The 15,560-nt window shown below is 41.1% G+C and overlaps 1 protein-coding gene across 5 annotated transcripts in view; it reads right to left on the reverse strand.

Moving 5' to 3' along the window:
- The window catches only part of LOC124167546 (ETS-like protein pointed), a 592,213-nt gene that overhangs the window by 308,237 nt on the left and 268,416 nt on the right, over positions 1-15,560 (reverse strand). Inside the window, exon 1 of one of the 5 annotated variants that reach the window (XM_046545505.1) lies at positions 551-725. The exons of the other annotated variants lie outside the window; for them this stretch is intronic. The gene's annotated coding sequence lies outside the window, so the exon portion shown is untranslated. Of the gene's footprint in view, positions 1-550; positions 726-15,560 lie in introns of those variants that run through there. 5 annotated transcript variants of the gene reach the window in all.

The following is a 15,560-nucleotide window of genomic DNA, read 5'->3' on the forward strand; positions in this document are numbered from 1 at the left end:
GACCTGATGATGACGTCTTACGTTGAAACCTTGTTCAAACGTTCGTGCTCGTGTTCAAAGTTCGGGCTTTGCTCTCCGGCTGTGGCGCCGTACGCACGACTTGGACTGCTCGTGGCATCATATGCTCAGCAGTTCATACCACCTTGTCCGGTGTAGTCCACAAATTTCCACAGGGGAGAATGACGTCTAGGTAGCTTAACGGGAAAAAGCACTCGGCCGGAAATCGAGGGATCCGGGTATGAATCCCGGTCAAGGCGAATGATTTTTCCTCTGTGGATTTTTCGAAGTAATATGCCAAAAAACACCGATCAAGCGGTAGACTTGCAGCCCCAAAGGCTGCGAGAAGTCGTGGTGAACTGCTAAAAGACTCGGAGGCTGCGCGGAGAATAAAGACGGGGGTGGAGATGCATTGGCGGAGGCTGGGGGGTGGGGTGAAACCATGATGTGGTGGGGGAAGAGCCCGAGGGGGGGAGTAAGAGAAGGGGGAAGGGGAGTAGTCTCCCACGCTCCAGACGGGAGAGACGGCTTCTTGCTGAACGTCGTACCCTACCTGCTTACGAGGGGTCGGCCTCATGAGGGTTGCCCTGGGGCCTCCTCCAGTCCAGTTTCGTCGGCGGGAAAATAAGGGGGGGCACAGGACCCCCTTTTTAGACGGTGGACCCAGGAGATTTTTCGGCGACGAAAAATAAAGGAGAGGAAGAGATTGCTTGTCCGCGGGACGTAGGCGCGGGGCACACTGCTCCAACCATTCGCGCTCTTCCGACGAAATCCCATACACATACCCCTCCTTCTCCCTCTTCCCAGCAATCCCCGCGACACAGAACTTCTCTACATGTACGCTCCCTACCCCTCCGGCCGGTAATCTTCTTTCTCCGCGGCTGGGAGCCCTCAGAATGCGAGACACCAGCGAAGACGGTTGTGCGATGGATTGGGTAATGAGATGTTCCTCAAAAACCTCCCCCTCCGATACGATTTATTTATTTAATAAAACATTGCAAATAGACCAATGGTCAGCTGGCAAGTAATTAGCTGAATTGTAAAGCCTGTATCATTTCATGAGCATGGGATACACTCGGGAATGATACGGCTCCTTGATTTCGCAAATACGAGTTTTATTAATGGCATGGTATGAAAGCTTCCGAAATGTTATCTGCTAATCAAAACCTCAATAACACGTGGTATCTCATGTCTTTCTCATAATTCTCATAATTTACGGCACTGATTAATATTCTGGGTTACAACACGTTACATCCTCAATTTTTAATCACCTTTGCAATCAATTTTTAATTACCTTTGCAATCAATTTTTAATTACCTTTGAGGATGTAACTTGTGGGAAATAATGAATTTCATGCGATAATTGGGATTATCGTTTAAATGGCACACTTTGAAGGCTTGAGGAAGGAAAATGTCGGAAGTGTCATGCTAAATACCTACAAAGGAGTAAAAGAGTTGTAGTAACGGACAGGTAGGGTAGGCATTTGGAGAAGGTGATACACAACTTTGGTTATTGGCCTCATTAGGAAGGAAAGGTGGAGATAAAAATGGCGTCAGCATTATTTATTTATTTAAGGAGTTGCTCACGTACAGCATTTCTGCCAATTTATAGTGACGCAGTAACAAACATAAAATTTTAACATAAAAAATTTGAACAGAGAGCAGTGGCATAAGATAGTAAAGAACCAAATAGAAGGCACGAGGAAAGGGAGGTGGAGAGGGAGGTTTATGTATTAGCCGAGGAATGGGACATGGCAAGTTTGATAAATGAGTTTAAGGGCAGAAAAAACGGGTCAATATTGTCTGGTAATGAATTGAGCAATGAGCAAAGGCGGTGTTGGAGTGAGCGCTTAACGAGGGATAGTCTAGGGATAGGCGTATGGAGTAAGGAATGTGTACGAGTGGGACGGCAAGGCACTCTGAAATTAATGGATGAAAGCAAATCAGGACAATCAATGTGTGAATTTGGAATATTGTGAATAAGTTTTAAGTCTGTTTAAATCCTTTGTTGGGAGAGATCAGTCATTAATAGGGAATATAAGAGTGAGCAGTTGGACATGTATTAGCTTGCTCTTCATGAAAAAGCGCCATGGGGACCACGGATTAGCATCCTATCCGACGGGCGGAGTGCTGTACTTGAAGTGTTCTCCACATAACACTTGAGTAAGGATCAGGCAACCCCTGAAACTTCTCTGACATCGCCGGGTTTTGAACATCGGCCTACGTGGTGCGAAGCTCAAGTTGCACCCTTGGACTTTAGCAATTGAATATTCGAAAAGATGCTCTACCTAGGTAAAAATGCATTGTGTGGTGCGGGTGGTCATTGCTATAATTTAGTTGTTTAGTCATAGGCATTGTTTGAGCCATAGATTTCGTCAAATAAACTTTAAATTTCATTATTTTAAACATGTATCCATTGTTTACTATTATTCATTATCCTATTTTCGCATAAAATTAGTCTCCATAAAGGTTTAATTCCGAAATCAGCCTGATTTCTCGCAAAATTTTAAACTTTAGAGCACGGGCGGCAGTTCATTCGATTTGAAAAAAAATTTGAGTGCGATATCCTGCTATCATTAGCAACTTTCCCGCACAGGGCAAATTTGCTCAGGATAAAAAACCTTTTTTCGGCCCACCCTATGTAGCATGTAATTCATGATTTGCAAAGTAGCAGAATAAACTAACTCAAGTACCTTCTAACATATGATTTCAACAGAAAATTTAACTCGTACTACACATTTCGGCCCAGAGAACCATCATCTTGACAATACTGGCGGCTCAGTGAGCCGAAACGCATTGTGCGCATTAAATTAATTGTGTGAAAGTGCAACAACCTTTTATTTCAATAAGTCGAACTCCCTTTACATCACGCCTGAATTAGTTAAATTTATTCTAATTGAACATGAAAGCGCAATTAGTTTAAACGTAGATGTGCCACGTGCCTTACTACGAACCATCAGGCAGAATATTGAATTAAATACTTGTAATTATCCACGATTTTAAAATGTTTAACAACCTTGGTTTCGACGTTACTAAACCATGTTCAAGTATTAATTTCAATTTGGAAAAATTCCACTCCACCACCTTTGAATATTCGGATTTTATCAGATAGAATGATGGTTCCATTATAAAACAACCTTCCAAGAAATAAGACACTTCCTAAACAAGACACTTCCCTTAAATGATCGCAATACAGGATTCCACGCTTTTTATAGCTGTTTAGTCTATCTCGGAAGTGAATAAGATAATAGGCGTTAGAAAATCTTCCTACCAGACCCTTTTTAGGATTCATTTCCGATACTACTAAATGTTAACCACCTTATATTTCAATACGTCGAACTTCCAATACATCACACCTGAATCATCACACTTGAATTTTTAAATAATTTAGCATTCAAGTTCAAATAATTTAAACGTACAGGTACCATGTGCCGAATTAAAATCCAATCAGACGTTTACGATGGTTAAAGCCTAAAACAATACCTTCCCCCACGTAAACAAGACACTTCCCTTAAGTGATCCAGATACAGAATACAACGATTTTTATAGCTGTTTAGATCATAACGAGAGTGAATAGGCGATTGATAATATCCCTACCAGAACATAAAAGGATTCATTTCCGACACTACTAAGGTGTAACTACCTTTTTTTAATATTATTATATTGCGCCCGAATAGGTTGAATGTATTCTAAATTGGCATTCAAGCAAAACTTATGTAAACGTACAGGCTTCATTCGCCGCATTACGTTCCCATAAGACAGAATGATGGTTCCAGCCTAAAACAATACCTTCCTTCCAAGTAAACAAGACACTTCCCTTAAGTGTTCCGATACAGGATCCCACGCTTTTTATAGCTGTTTAGACCATCTCGGGAGTGGATAAGATAATAGGCGAAAGAAAATCTCCCTGCCAGACCGTTTTAGGATTCATTTCCGATTAGACGAAACCCATAGAACTGATATGGGAGTCTTTAAGGTCAGACGTTTCTCACTTCGCCATATCTCACAAGTGGCAGTGACGTTGGAGAAATCTATTCCCTCATCCTCGCGGCCAAATGGGACGCCTTCTATGTTCGCTTCGTCCTAATCGTTTTCAGCAGCGACTACCACCACCACGGCTGCACACAAAAGACTTTATAAGTTTGGTTCGCATTTCTCGCTTCTCTTTTTTTCTCCTTCTCAAGATCTCTCGCCTCATCCCACGTCTTGGAGGCTTTTGTAGTGATCTCTTTCTGTCATGGGAACAATGGTTGGACCAATGGCTGTTGGGCGGTGAGAGAGAGAGGGGTAAGATATGTGGAGGGGTGAGGTCTTGGAGGAGGTAAAGTGGTCTGAGGTGTAGATAAGAAATAAAGCAAGAAATAGGGGGTCGGGAGACGGGGGAAGGAGGAATTTCGTGACCAATGGGACGACGTTTTACTATAGCGTATGGGAGCTCTCAACTCTGCGGAAATCTATTTGTTTTCAAGGTGGTACCTTAACGACTGCGTGATAGCTGAAGAAATTAACCGAAATTTAAATAAATGATGATGTTATCTATCTAATTCATCACTTTTTAGTGTTTTTTTATTATTGTTTATAAACACATTACAATACATTAAAAATACATAGTTCAAATATTAAAATACATAAGATACATTAATAACATTCCCTTTACAAATTCTTAACACGCTTTTCATTATATAACCAACACATATTTTTACTTGTTGGGCAAAAAAAGATAAAAGAGAAAAACCCTGATATTACAATATTTTAGAATTTAAAAATATTTTTACAATTAGGAGACTTTCTGAGCCAAAACAGGCTCATCAGTTAATCCTTGGAATTTTAATCATTACACCGCAAAATATTGGAAAAAGTTGATATCATTGCACAAATCACCGCGCCGCGGACATTTTTGAAAACCAATTAAATATACGACCGAAGTGGCAATAGAAAGCAATTTTCTATCAATGAATGAATGTGATCTATTAAATTAATAACCTTTCATTGCAATTCCTCATAATTAAAAACACTATACTACAATATATTGGAAAAAAAGCGCACACTACACACGTCACCACGCCGCCGACATTTTTGAAAACCGATTAAAAAGCGACCGAAGTGGTAACAGAAATCAGCCTTCAATAAAATAGAATTGGGCCTCCTCTATGCATTCCCCTTGCCCGCGTCATTGAGCAGGAAAAGAAAAGCGGCAAAATAAATGCCTCGTCCAGATTACGATTGTCCGAACGATCGTCCTAACGATAGTAGGCCCACCTAGTAGTGTGAATGCATATCCTGACAATAGTTCACGTAGTTCCGAACGTGGCCACTTTACGATATTTAGGCGCTGGGAGACCGGAAGAGGAAGCGACAAGAGAAAGACGAAAAGTTCGTGAAACTCCTTTCGCTCTATTTTTTTCATGGATTTGTCCTATGAAGGAAGAATATGGGTGGAAGAAAAATTTTTCGTTAAATACACGTTGAACACAGTAATATCTTGGCCCTGCAAACCGTAACAGCTTTGCTAACCGTCAATTTCTCGTTCACTTTAGATGTCAGCACTAGAGGGCAGCACAAGTTTTAACCATCGCTGTGTGAATGCACGATAGTTCTAACGATTAGTGGAACAATCGTAATCTGGACGAGGCAAAACCGGGAGCGAACAAAGGAAGGTCGGAAGGCGCAAGGAAGAGGCACCGAGGTGCGCACGTCACGTGATGATAAAAGATGACCTGGCGCTCTCCGCAGCAACAAGTAGCATCTGCTCCTACCAGTGCACAAAATGAATGGATGGGGTGTCATTTACACACACCGTAGGGTGGTAAACGAGAAAAAAAAGTCCACGGTAGCCTCACTGCCCCGTCGGGAATAAAACATTGTGTTTTACTGCGCGGGGGAATGCATTATCGTCAATGACAAAAAGCAACCGCCATTTTTATTTCAGCTCCCGGTCTTCGCCTGGTATTTCGCCATGATAGCGGGTATACATAGCCGCCTGTGTTTCACCCGCATGAGTTGAGAAGGGGTCTTGAGATCGCGTCTGTTGATTCTTTGTCTTCCCTAAAAATGCCACCTCGAGTGAGTACAGCCCTAGGCGGACAACGATTAATGCAGCACACACGCAAATGGAACGGATTTTATACATGTCCGAGAGCATATTTATTTCCGAGAAGAAATCCTTCCAGACGCGATGCAACACATGCTAACGCGCGGGTGGAAAAAGGTAATGCTTCCGAAGAAGAAACAGGGGTGTTTGCGGGCTAAGGAGACTGGTTTAACTACGATAAGCAGGAATACAATGGAGAGGGAAGCAACTTGGAGTATTAGTGCATGAGAGTATTAGTGCATGCAGCTTAGTAGTAAATCCTACCTGCACCTTGCTGCAGGTGCTAAACTTCTTCGCATAGGATGGTCGACTTGACTTGACTTTTGTTTTATTTTACCTTCGAGGCTCCTAGGCGCTGTTTAAAATAATTAAATCACTAGCAGTGTTCACCTGCGTGGTCTGCAACCAGGTCGACCTCGTTGGGCCACCGGTTGTTACCTAGTTGTTTGTCATGGCCCAATCATGAGAATCATGGGTCAATGGCGATAAATGGAGTATTATCTCCTGGGAGTATTAGTGCATGCAGCTTGGTAGTAAATCCTCCCTGCACCTTGCTGCATGTGCTAAACTTTTTCGCATAGGATGGTCGAGGTGATGCTTAAAATAATTAAATAACTAGCAGTGTTCATCTGCGTGGTCTGCAACCAGGCCAACCTTGTCGAGCCACCGGTTGTTACCTAGTTGTTTGTCATGGCCCAATCATGAGAATCATGGGTCAATGGCGATAAATGGAGTATTATCTCCTGGGAGTATTAGTGCATGCAGCTTGGTAGTAAATCCTCCCTGCACCTTGCTGCATGTGCTAAACTTTTTCGCATAGGATGGTCGAGGTGATGCTTAAAATAATTAAATAACTAGCAGTGTTCATCTGCGTGGTCTGCAACCAGGCCAACCTTGTCGAGCCACCGGTTGTTACCTAGTTGTTTGTCATGGCCCAATCATGAGAATCATGGGTCAATGGCGATAAATGGAGTATTATCTCCTGGGAGTATTAGTGCATGCAGCTTGGTAGTAAATCCTCCCTGCACCTTGCTGCATGTGCTAAACTTTTTCGCATAGGATGGTCGAGGTGATGCTTAAAATAATTAAATAACTAGCAGTGTTCATCTGCGTGGTCTGCAACCAGGCCAACCTTGTCGAGCCACCGGTTGTTACCTAGTTGTTTGTCATGGCCCAATCATGAGAATCATGGGTCAATGGCGATAATTGGAGTATTATCTCCTGGGAGTATTAGTGCATGCAGCTTGGTAGTAAATCCTCCCTGCACCTTGCTGCATGTGCAAAACTTTTTCGCATAGGATGGTCGAGGTGATGCTTAAAATAATTAAATAACTAGCAGTGTTCATCTGCGTGGTCTGCAACCAGGCCAACCTTGTCGAGCCACCGGTTGTTACCTAGTTGTTTGTCATGGCCCAATCATGAGAATCATGGGTCAATGGCGATAAATGGAGTATTATCTCCTGGGAGTATTAGTGCATGCAGCTTGGTAGTAAATCCTCCCTGCACCTTGCTGCATGTGCTAAACTTTTTTCGCATAGGATGGTCGAGGTGATGCTTAAAATAATTAAATAACTAGCAGTGTTCATCTGCGTGGTCTGCAACCAGGCCAACCTTGTCGAGCCACCGGTTGTTACCTAGTTGTTTGTCATGGCCCAATCATGAGAATCATGGGTCAATGGCGATAAATGGAGTATTATCTCCTGGGAGTATTAGTGCATGCAGCTTGGTAGTAAATCCTCCCTGCACCTTGCTGCATGTGCAAAACTTTTTCGCATAGGATGGTCGAGGTGATGCTTAAAATAATTAAATAACTAGCAGTGTTCATCTGCGTGGTCTGCAACCAGGCCAACCTTGTCGAGCCACCGGTTGTTACCTAGTTGTTTGTCATGGCCCAATCATGAGAATCATGGGTCAATGGCGATAAATGGAGTATTATCTCCTGGGAGTATTAGTGCATGCAGCTTGGTAGTAAATCCTCCCTGCACCTTGCTGCATGTGCTAAACTTTTTCGCATAGGATGGTCGAGGTGATGTTTAAAATAATTAAATAACTAGCAGTGTTCATCTGCGTGGTCTGCAACCAGGTCGACCTTGATGGGCCACCGGTTGTTACCTAGTTGCTTGTCATTGCCCAATCATGAGAATCATGGCACAGTCGCGAGAATCATGGGTCAATGGCGATAAATGGTCACAGGGTGTTTTGGGATCATGGAATTGATTGTGGCATGCCCGGCTGTCCTTTGCTTAAGCTTTACGAAGGAGAACCACTTCATTAGGGAGACAGGAATTAATTGTGGCTGGCCAATGTTTGTCTCCCGTTTTTTGGACAGGCTGTTGGTCCATTTTTTGCTCGCAGCTTTACGCAATACCGAGATAAAGCGCAAAAAAGTCTAAAATGTGCGTGCAGAGATTCCGCGTCGAACGCACCATCCCTGTGTAACTTGGTAATTTACATATTTAGATGCTACCTTGTAATGGCACTTTGTTATTTTGGATACGACACCTTCCTAAGACGTGATATGATATTTAGGTAGGCACGTGGCCAGGGTGAGGGGGGTTTTGATAGCTTTGTGATAATATATTATTTTTACTCAATTTTTCTCTAATTTTCACCACAAGATGATTTGAAAATAAACCTCGGTTGAAGCAACAACGAAAAAAAGTGACAACCCATTAACCATTCAAAAAACAGAAAGAACTGTCGACCACATCACAAATGCTTCGGCGGCTTAGAATACCGGTACACCTGTACAATGTAATTTCACCCTTCCTTTTCCTGGGAAAATAAAACGAGGAAACGAAATCAATTTGGGAGGCTTCGAAGGAAGAGATCCGAATCGTAAGGCCATTTACTTGAGCGCCAACCGTGAGACTTGAAGAGGGGTCCTTTGAAAAAAAAACTCCGTCCGTGATTGGTGCTTCGAAATCCAGTAATCGTCACAATGGGTGCAATTACAGGAAGTGTAAATAAAACAACGATTACAGCAGGAAATGAAAACGGAAAATTCCACGATCGAGCGATAAATAGAGATAATGTAGCTTCTGACCGAGCTTGGCGTATTCTTTAGCGGCGGTGCAGTTAGTAAAACAGATCTTCCTTGAATCCATGAGGAAGTTTGTAAACTGAATTGACATGCTGCGATAGTACGACGTGAGTTTGAATCTTACAGAAAATATCACTGCGACATTTGATACATTTATGTCCTGCTATGTGACTAGCGGTGAAATTAACAATAATTGGTATAAGAAAAAACCTCCGAACCGGGCATCGAACCACATGCCTTTGATCTTTGGGGCAATGAAAAGACCACTACCCTCTATGGTTTCCTCAATTTCATTTAGATAGCTGCTTTAGGTTTAATTTGACGGAATTCTAGCAGGTTAGTAAATTGAATGTTACTGAAAATAAGCAAATTTCTTAATTACCTTTACAAATAAATAGATTCTAGTTGGTGAGGTTCAAAAATAACTTTTCCCAAGAACACCTAATATTATTATTAAAGTATTCTACCGATTTAGGTTGGCTTCCATAGAGTATTTCAGACGTATTCTGAAAGCCTCCCCTCCGATCAAACACTTCCCTTTCAATTCAAAACAAGGCCTAATCCCTTTCACCCTATCTAAAAATCCTATTCTTTTCCTTGCTATCCTTCGTTTGCCTAACATTCTACCCTCTAGCAATATTTTCAGCATACTTTCCCCGCGAAGTACCCCCTCCATCCATACCTTCTGTCTCCTCCATATCTCCTCTAAAAGCTGCCTCTCCTCACCCACCATGCCCAGCGCTTCCTCATCGTTCCTCCTCCTCTCCGTCCACTTCACCATCTCAATTCTTCGCCAAACCCACATCTCGAATGCCTCCAGTCTTCTCTCGTCCTCCTTCTTTAGTGTCCACGTTTCCGCACCGGAAAGAGCTACACTCCTGATCAGACTCTTCACTAACCTTTTCTTTAAACCCTTAAATAATGCCCCTCATAAGCCCCTTCCTGTTCATTAGCGCCTCCTCTGCTAATGCAATTCTCCTCCTGATGTCCGTGCTACTGTATCCGTTTCAAGAACACCACAGATCGGAACAAGGATCGAAGAAGAATTCACAGTGATTTCTAGCCTGCTCTTTACTCAACCATTAATAAGTGCCTTTCTGACCCTTTGATTGCGCAACGAATCGTGAAAATTACATAAATCAGACGCTATTCCGTAAATTCTGTAAATTCCTAATTTTAAAGATTAAAAATACGATAAGACGGACAAATACGTAAGGTCGATTAAATGAGAAAATTCGATGGGGCATTTCGATACACAAAAAAATGACGCAGGGAATTCCGAAATGCCACAATCAAACTATATGATTAAAATATCGATTTCCAATTTGGATTTAGGGACTTGAGTCCCGCGGACAAACGTCAAATGATGGGACATGGGCAAAAAAAGCTGCAAAAGCTTAATTTATTATCCATAGCAATTGCTTACGTCAACAGTGACGCTCAAGTTAAGAGAATCTTAGAAAACTTCGGAAATAATGTTTAATAACCTCTGAGTAAAAAAGAAAAAGGTCCATGAGGGTAGAGGAGACTGCCAAAATTCTTCTTAAATACTCCATGCAAACCTACCCTAATTCGTAGAATACTTTAATAATAACAGCATTAAAAAAGAACGGATATGAGACCAGATGTAATTGACTTCACCCAGAACTTCTAGATTACCGACGCCAACAAGAGTTAATTTTCGTCATAAAAATCCATGGCAAGCTAATACTAAATAGAGCAGAAAATCCGAAAGATGACGTGATAAATTGCAGCAGTCGTCAATGGATGCAGTATCTAAAAGTATGTTTATTCAGTCTAGAAATGATAGACATGTAATAACGAAACAAATTTGGAAGACTTAAAAGGTATATGAAATATAATCGGGTGTTTTCCCGGCGTAGGTGTTGGATGAAAAGTTCTCGGGCTTTCCACCGGGTAATAAAATCCTTCTCCGCCGACGTTTCGATGTCCATCAGGGGCATCATCCTCAGGGCAACTGAGTGTCGAGACAAAAATTCGAGCTTCATTTATAGGGACGGCCAGGTGGTCAGATGCCGTGTGATTGGTCGGCTTCGCCGCGTTGGGTCATCGTGCGCTCTGATTGGTTCTTGCCATCTCTGGTTGAGCGAATGGTCTTCAACACAGGTTTCCACGAGCTCCTTAGGTTGAAACCACTATCGCGATTGAAATTGTTGGGCTCTAGCCGGATCTCGATGGCTTCCTTAACAAGTATATGTACATGCCATTTTAACAAAGGAAATATAAGGTACTATTGAAAAAGTATCCCCAATCCAGGTCACATCATTCGCAATTCCGCTAATAGACAGAAAAAATGTCTGCTTTTCCATTACTGAACCATTATATAACCTACGTTATTTATGGTTTTCAGAGAGCTGCCAATACATAGCTATAAAAACTAAGAAAAAATACTTTATACAAGATAACTTCCTAAGATTCAAAAGCTCCTAGCACCTGCACGTACGGCGAAGAGCGTAATGACTCTCTGAATTGTACCCGCAATCATAACCCTAGCCAAAACTATTACTGTAATACCAAAATGCACAATCTCTAACCATTATTGAGTTTTATTTCATTTCTCTTGATCTCAAATTTTAACGTTGCTTGGTATGTTAAAGTGAAGCTCTTTGAGAATTAAGTAAAAAAAATTTGGCCAACGTTTTGATACATTTTTATACCTTCATCTGGACTTTTTTTTGCAGTGAATATGGTTTATTCAAAAGCCTTAGATACAAAGCTCCTTGCGCCTGCATCCATGGCGAACAGCGTAATGACTATCTGAATTGTACCCGCAATCATAACCCTATCCAACATTATTACTGTAATAACAAAATGTACAACTTGTACCCATTGTTCAGTTTTATTTTCTTCTTCTGGACCTCAATTTTCTCGTCGATTAGTGCCTTAGAGTGTAGTAGGTCTTTAAGGATAAAATGCAAAATTATTGGCCAACGTTTCGATGAATTTTCATACCTCCATCAGGGCTTTTTGCAATGAATATGATTTGTTAATTAACCTTAGGTACACATCTCCTCGAGCCTGCATCCAAGGGAAATAGCGTAATGACTTCTGAATTGTATCCGGTATGATAACCGTAGCCAAAACTATTATTGCAATCATAGTAAAAGAGCTCTCGGAGTATAGGTCAATGTATGTGATACAAAAAAGTTTTAGCCAACGTTTCAGTTTATTTTAAACTATCATCAGGGCTATATTTTAAATTATATTATTGTAAAAAACTCTATCGAAACATTTATTTATGTAAAATATTGTATATCATTGTATTCTATATTGTTCTCATGTTTTATTTCATAGCGCTGATGATAGTTTAAAATTAACTGAAACGTTGGCTAAAACTTTTTTGCATCACATACATTGACCTATACTCCTAGTAGCTATTTTCCATGGATTAAACGAGGTCAAGATAAGAAGAAAAAAAATTATTATTGTAATAACAAAACGTACAATCCCTACCCATTATCTTACAGGTGAGATAGAAACAATAATGATAAACTAATTTCAAAGCGCAAGGCACAACTCTTTTGTGACTATTCAGAATTATATCCTCACACCTAGACGAAGATAATTTATCTGCCGAGTCGCCCGAAGGAAGACGAGTGTGAGTCATGCTTAAATCGGGTCCACAGTCGCAACCGAGCACCGAACCGATCAACAACCCAGCAGCAGAACAGAAGGAGGCCACGGAAATTTATAATCAGTCCAATTTCCGCGACGAGTAAAAAATATTACGGACGCGTCTAACTCGATAACAAAAAAGAAACGGAGAGAATGGAGTTCACGAAGAACGGAATAAAAAAAACAACTCTCGTAACCAAGTGAGCCTGTTGAAATCTCAGATTAATAGACTGAGGTAGATCGCCAGCCAGGGAAGACATGGTGGTTTAGCGCTTTTCTTGCTTACACTGGCAACATTGTGGCGGTGAAAAATTGCCAGTTTGATACCATAAGGATCAAGCGAAGCCATTCATAATAGATAGAGAGCACGGTTGATTTGAGAAATCGTGAAAAAAAGCATCCACAATCCCGAAGCAGATTGTAGGCGCTCGGATTTCCCTAAAATGGACTAAATAGGCTTCAACCAAGGACCTCAACATCAAGGGAAGTCTACACTCAAATTGTTAGCAAAAGTAAAATAATATTTTTCTGAAAGCAGTGATAACGGAAACACTGCGTCACATTTTTTATAAAGTTTAGTACCAATCACAACATGTTTCATTTAATATATTAAGAGCTCATAAATGGGAGGTGAAAGAGCCTCATAAGTGGAATAGCATCAGTCATAATTATTGTGGCAGCTACATATTTCAACATTATAATTTACAGCACAAAAGAACAATATCGTTTAAATCTTCCCAGAAGTAGAGCTGAAAACGTATAGATTTTTGGAGTCACTTTGAAGCAACACTGGGTTGTTATGGGTTAAATCGCTAGGCTGCGGGCGAATTGAAGAATACTTCCATATTTCATTTTTTCAATTTATTAATTCTATTACGAGCCAACGAGTGGTGTTCTATCACCTCCAACCACATGCCAATTTAGGCGGATTGAAGAGTTGTCTGTACATATAGAGATAGATATGCCAAAATGGTAACATTATTATGTTTTTTTTTTACATTTTTTCCATGTTATTTTGAAATCTCTATTACAAATTTCATTATTTTCATCTTGATGCGGCCCTGCCTAGCACTATCAGCCACACGTCTATTTAGACAGCTAGCGGATTATTGCACAGATGAAGTCTCCTAGGATACGGAGCAGAAAAAAATAAAAACAGCAAAAATTCGGAAGAGTCTACCAGATTTGTTAGTTTCGCTTGGTTGGCCCCGTCAATTGACCGACTCGTGCCGAAAGGATTCCTCACTCACTCTTATCTCACACCCAAGTTCCGTTCGGGAATATCGAGAGAGTCTACGGTCCGTGGAGGAGGCTGACAAAGAGCCAAACGATTCGATTCACTTGATACCGAAGAGTGGAATGGAACGGAAGGGTGAAAAATAACAGGGTGACGGGCCTTGTGGCGGAATTTTCCCGGGCTGAAGGCGAAAAGTAAGTGTGTTCGTGCAAAATGGTGGTGCCATATCTACGGACTAACGCGATTCGACTTAAAATACAGCATTCATTTCAATGATAAAAAATACAAATGGTAAATTCAACTCAGGAGGACAAGTCGTATCCCGAAACGTCGGACTATACGACTGAATTAACCTGATAGAGAACCCGATTAGAATTCCTCAATCTTCATTATTTTTCTTTATTTTTGTCTTGTTTTTGACATTTTACTACAAATTTTTCAAAGTTGAAAACAATAACATTAATAATTAACAACGTGTGATTATATGAAGGTAAAGATGCACGGAAGACATATAGAAGATTTACTAGAAGAGGCAGCGTATACCTTGATTGAATACTTGGATCGAAATTCCAAATTAATAAGTTTGTTATTCATAGCCAGGGCTTCAAGTTAGACGCAGATTTTATTGATTTTATTTTTTTTAGATATCTATCGATGCCAACCTTTGTGTATTCAGGCCAATGCTCATATGAAAAAACGTACGCGATTGAAAAAAAAAACTACTAAGAGCAATAGCTAAATTGCTGGGTTGTTTAAACGGGCGAATTGAAGAATGCTCTATTAGCATGTTATTCATAACGTTCATATAAATTCGCTTCGTAGTTTATCATCTCATTCGGGTTAATCTTGCAACTCAATTTTAACCCACTTTACGATTACCTATCAAGCTGAAATTTTCAGCATACTAGCTCAGAACTATATTATCATTATCATAGTATTCTACTGGTTAAGGTAGGTTTCCATGGCGTACTAAAGAGGTATTCTGGAAGACTCCCTTCCCTTCAAGCACTGCCCTCTTCAATTCGCTGTAAGGACTACTCCCTTTCATTCTATCAACAAAAAAACTATTCCCTTCCTTCCCCTCCCTCGTTTACCTAACATTCTACCCTCTAACACCGTTTTCAACATCCCCTCCCCGCTAAGTACTCTCCCCATCCATACTTTCTATCCCCTCCGTATCTCATCTAAAAGCTGCCTCTCCTCACTACACCTACCATGTCCAGCACTTCGTCGTTCCTCCTCCTCTCCGTCCACTTCACCTTCTCCATTTTTTGCGATACCCACATTTCGAATGCCGCCAATCTTCTCTCTTCCTCCTTCCTTGGTGTCCACGTTTCCGCACCGTAAAGAGCTACACTCCAGATCAGCAGAACTAGACGAAAATGTAATATTTACATTTATTAATTATACTACATGTCAACGGCTGGTGTGCTGAAACGTCAAACCACACGCCAATTTCGCCACGCCAAGTCGGATTGAGGGGTGTTTATGTAGATGTAGACGTAGATATCCATGGATGCCAACCTTTATATATTTAGCCCGATGCTCACATGAAAA

The sequence above is a fragment of the Ischnura elegans genome, chromosome 11 (assembly GCF_921293095.1).
Source record: "Ischnura elegans chromosome 11, ioIscEleg1.1, whole genome shotgun sequence".
Classification (NCBI taxonomy): domain Eukaryota; kingdom Metazoa; phylum Arthropoda; class Insecta; order Odonata; family Coenagrionidae; genus Ischnura; species Ischnura elegans.